The sequence below is a fragment of the Lactuca serriola genome, chromosome 2, assembly GCF_051521515.1.
Source record: "Lactuca serriola cultivar US96UC23 chromosome 2, Lser_US96UC23_V15, whole genome shotgun sequence".
Classification (NCBI taxonomy): Eukaryota; Viridiplantae; Streptophyta; class Magnoliopsida; order Asterales; family Asteraceae; genus Lactuca; species Lactuca serriola.
The window spans coordinates 80121496-80126634 of NC_136409.1; the positions used below are offsets into that span (position 1 = coordinate 80121496).

Sequence of the window (5139 nt, forward strand, 5' to 3'; positions counted from 1 at the left end):
CGTGCTAAGCACGGGCCTCAAACTTTTCTAGTATATATATATATATATATATATATATATATATATATATATATATATATATATATATATATATATATATGAAGAGAAAGCATACCAGTTTGTTGTTTCAGCATACTCCCGATCCTACAATATTAATATTTTAATAGAAGGATTTCCCAAGGGGCAACCTCTTCCACCATAAACAGGAAACCCTAAATCAATTTTGAAAAAAGGACATGGGGAGACCAAAGAAGAGACAAAGATAGAAGAGAGGATCAGAAACTCAATAGCAAACAAAAAAAATTAAAACCCTAGATAATAATCTGAAAGTCGATTAAATTTCTCGAAGTAGGGAAACATTTGCAGGTTTTGTTGAACACCGGAAGCAAGTGTAGCAAAATTAGAATCCAAAATTACATACCTGCGAAACCAGAGCATCTCCCAGCGGGTGTGTGTATCCAATTTTATAGGTTTTCTCATTGAAACGTTGAGTGAAGTGGGCGTATTTGGAAACGTATAAAAGCTGTAGAAGAGAAAAAGGGTTTATATAGAAGGTGAGGCGTTGAAGGAGAAACGACAATAATGGGATTGGATCGATGAAATGGTAATTTGCGTCGTTTGAGGGTTAGAACAGCTTGATTTGGTTTTAGACGGCCTGAAATGCAAACCGTCAGAGAGAATAGTTGTGATGGTGGAGTCGGTTCCTTCTTCAGGAAATGTAATCCTTGAAAACCGACGTTAATGGTGTCGTTTAAAATATAGGTGACGGGGTGTTCTATGAAGGGTGTAAATTTGATTTTGGCGGCACGAGAGAAACAAAGTTTTCATATATAGTAATGATATATAGACACACACACACACACTAGGTACGTTAGAGGCACGTGCTTAGCACGACCCACCCCTGACAAATTTGCTAACTTCTTCACGTGAAGGGTAATGTGGGTATTTCATTCACAAAAATGTGGAAATTAAAATGCCATATTTCAATGGTTTTTTCACAATACAAAGGCCTAATAAGTAAAATTTTTAGTACAATGTGCTAATAAAAAAAATAAGAGTAGGATGCTATAATACATAAATAACTATCAAATAGGTTTCCTTCGAGCAAAACACAATAGAGCTTGGAGACCTCTACTCAAGGCTCGGTCAAACAATAACCTTGTTTGGGAAGATACAGAAGGGAACCATGTCAACATGACAATTAGCATAAATATCATTAATCCCATTTAGCCTAATCGTTAACTCTCATTTTTAGACAAATGGGTAAAACTCATCATATATCTACACTCTACTTCATCCATTTAGCATTTGATGGAATAGAAAAGTCAACAAAACATAACTTAAAACATACAGTTATCACGAAAGATGCAGTTCTTACAAAAGCAAAGAAATTTTTTTACCTACATTTTAAACATAAAAGGGTATAATAGGCATTTACTAATTCAAACAGTTCATTTAATGGTAAATGACCGTTTATTCTCATCCACATGGCTTATTCAACTGATATAATAGTGTATTAAAATCGAGAAAAACCGACAAATATATTCCTTTTTCTCGATATTGTTATAATTTTGTAGACTTTTAAAGTACATTATTGTAATATCAGGAAATGAAGTTGTAGGACCTTATAATAAACAAATTAATCGAAGTATTTTGTTATTTTTTGCATTTAATGCTTTTAGCCCTTAATTACACAAATTTAGATGAAAAAAGAAAATGAAGATGTTCGTTGAAAAAAGAAAATGAAGCCTCTTTTTAGAATATTGTGATTTAAGATGAACCAGGACAAATTTGGCAACTGGTCTAATCAGAATCTAACCTCCACTAACTCAAATCACATTGATAATAGACATAAGAGGTGTTGATTACAAACCATTGTTACCTTGGTGCTCTACTACTCGTCGCCAACACCATCTTCAACAGGCAAAGCTATCTCTTCTTTACAATCAATTTATACATTTACATGAGAACAATATATGAAGTCACATCTATCCTAATCCTAAACTCTTTGGGATATGCAGAAGCAACCATAGCAACAACTGCCCAACCGAAGCCAATAAGAAACCCACCAAGATCAAACATTCACCTTATTTCTTACAAAAGGGTAATATAGATAAAATCACAAAACATGAGTAAATTTCCAACCAAATGAAATTACTTGTTCACATCCTTTTGCTCCAGATCGGTAAATTTCAGCAGCAGGAAGGCCTTCATGTCCATGTGCTAACATGATTCCCAATTTCTACAAGAACATAAGCGAAAAAAAAACAATAATAATAATCAATCTTTTTGCTCAATTATTTTCAAAATTTTAGTTCCAATATAAAAATGTAACAACCAATGATAGTAACTTTTTTAGTTCAAGCAGAGGATTTTTATGAATCAGTGATCAGAGTGGATTAGGTTACAAAAAATTTAGTTATTTGCAGGCTGGAAAGCTTCTTAGAGGTAATAATTAAGTACGTGTGAGTTTTGTCGATGATGTTCCAGTTTCATTCATTTGACAGTAAACATACAATTGAATTAGAATATGAAAATCAAACTTAACGGTAAATAAATTCTATCCTTTGTTAAGGAATCCAAGAAGATCGTAAATTCCCAAGAGACGAAGATGAATCTGATCTGCACATTATGTGGCCTCCAGTTAGGGTTTTCTTTTCTGTGGATGATTTGGTCAGAGTGTTTCTTGCAGACTCGTTAATGGAAAAAAGGAATATGTGAGTAAATGGAGGATGATACAGGTGAAGGCTATGTACTACTGGCTCATATGAAATTAGATTTCAGTTCTTTGGCATTTGGGTTCTATTCATCTCATCCTAAGTTGATTCTATAAGTAAGAATTTTCATCTTCCGAAAGATTGGATTCAATATCATAATCCAAGGGAATCAAGTCCTATTTCATCACATTCAGATTTGACCCTAAATCTAGGGAGCAAGAATTTTCGTCTGTCGTGTCGACTAAGAAATGAGGCCTTATAAAATATGAAATGCAGAAACTGTGAAGCTCGTGTATAAGTAGGAATCTTCATTTGGTTCTTGACTCTCGGGTGGAAGATAAAAAAATTTATTTTGGCCCCTGGTGCACCTCTTCTTTTGGGTTCCTATCAAGCATAAAGATGACATGAAAACCACAAGTCAATTTTTTTTACCCTTTTCAATTTTCATTAGCAAATAAGTTCTGTCATATTTTTGAAGTACAGAACTACAATTTGTTATTGGATGTCTCTATTGTTTTCTAAATAACGCAAATATACCATTTCATGAGAGGATACCTACATGTGATTCAAAATTTCCAAAAACGATATCAAACAAAAGCTACACACAGAATTGAAACATTAAAATTACACAATAAGTTTATGGTAAAAACTAAAGAGAAATAACAGAGAGGCTGGGTTTTTAAAGTAACAAAAATCTCAAGTTATAGCCCAAATGGGATAAATTACAACAAACCCTAAAAGTTGCCAAATGTCCAAATCTATCTATATCCTCTATATGGTCGTTTATATATATATATATATATATATATATATATATATATATATATATATATATATATATATATATATATATATATATATATATATATGAAGAGAAAGAATACCAGTTTGTTGTTTCACCATACTCCCGATCCTACAATATTAATATATTAATAGAAGGATTTCCCAAGGGACAGCCTCTTCCACCATAAACAGGAAATCGTAAATCAATTTCTAAAGAGAGGACATGGGGAGACAAAGAAGAGACAAAGAGAGAAGAGAGGATCAGAAACTCAGTAGCAAACAAAAAAATAAAATAAAACCCTGGATGATAATCAGAAAGTCGATTAAATTTCTCGAAGTAGGGAAACATTTGCAGGTCTTGTTGACCAGCGGAAGCAGGTATAGCAAAATTAGAATCCAAAATTACATACCTGCGAAACCAGAGCGTCTCCCAGCGGGTGTGTGTATTCAATTTTATGGGTGCCCTCGTTGAAACATTGAGTGAAGTGGGCGTATTTGGAAACGTATAAAAGATGTAGAAGAGAAAAAGGGTTTATATAGAAGGTGAGGCGTTGAAGGAGAACCGACAATAATGGGATTTTATCGACGTAATGGTAAGTTGCGTCGTTTGAGGGTTAGAACAACTTGATTTGGTTTTAGACGGCCTGACATGCAAACCGTCAGAGAGAATAGTTGTGATGGTGGAGTCGGTTCCTTCTTCCGGCAATGTAATCCTTGAAAACCAACGTTAATGGTGTCGTTTAAAATATAGGTGACGGGGTGTTCTATGAAGGGTGTAAATTTGATTTTGGCGGCACGAGATAAACAAAGTTTCCCTATATATATAGATACACACACACACTAGGTACGTTAGAGGCACGTGCTTAGCACGACTGTAACACTCTAAAAATTCCAACCAATTAAAACTTTTCAAAAACAACCTATTTTCATAAATTATTACAAAAAGGTTTTCCATACATTTATTATCAGAGTATCCCCAGAACAATATCATAAAACATAAACATGAGGAGCGGTACGATCATGTCTTTGTCTTGCCACAGTCTCCTGAAGTACCTGAAACATTTAAACCACAACTGTAAGCCCGAAAGCTTAGTGAGATACCCCCAAAATACCAACCACATATACCGTACACATAACATATCATATCATAACGGAACAGAACATCCATGCACTTCGGGTCTACTGTGTGACTGGTCCGCCGCACCGGCCTACAGTCCACCTGGTCCACCCTCCGAGTCTAGCCATATACATCGAGTCTACAGTATGACTGGTCCGCCCACACCAGGCCTTCAGTCGACCTGGTCCACTCTCCGAGCCTCGGCACGTCTGGTCCGCCCTCTCGGGGCTTTCAGCCTATCCTGACCGCTCGCTGGGCCTTCGGGACAACCGGTCCGCCCAGGGTATGTTGGCCTATAGCACAAAGCAGGACCCGCCTCAACCCAACCCCAGTCCAACAACCATGTGCACATAACATACAATTATATATCGAATCACAACTAATCAAACCGATCTTTAGCAGATCACATACAAAGCACATCCCTACCAGGATTCCGACCTAACCGGTCACTAGCATAACATCATCCTATAAACCAGGATACCAACCCTAACCAGGTCTCTAACATTTACCATCCTAACTACC

At 35.7% G+C, this 5139-nt stretch overlaps 1 long non-coding RNA gene across 1 annotated transcript; it reads right to left on the reverse strand.

The window, feature by feature from the left end:
• Nucleotides 1-1825: 1825 nt before the first annotated feature.
• Nucleotides 1826-4207, reverse strand: LOC145090348 (uncharacterized). The gene is made up of 2 exons (XR_013701506.1): nucleotides 3911-4207; nucleotides 1826-3101 (listed from the first exon to the last, which is right to left on the reverse strand). It is a non-coding gene; the product is annotated as an uncharacterized LOC145090348 (long non-coding RNA).
• Nucleotides 4208-5139: the final 932 nt, after the last annotated feature.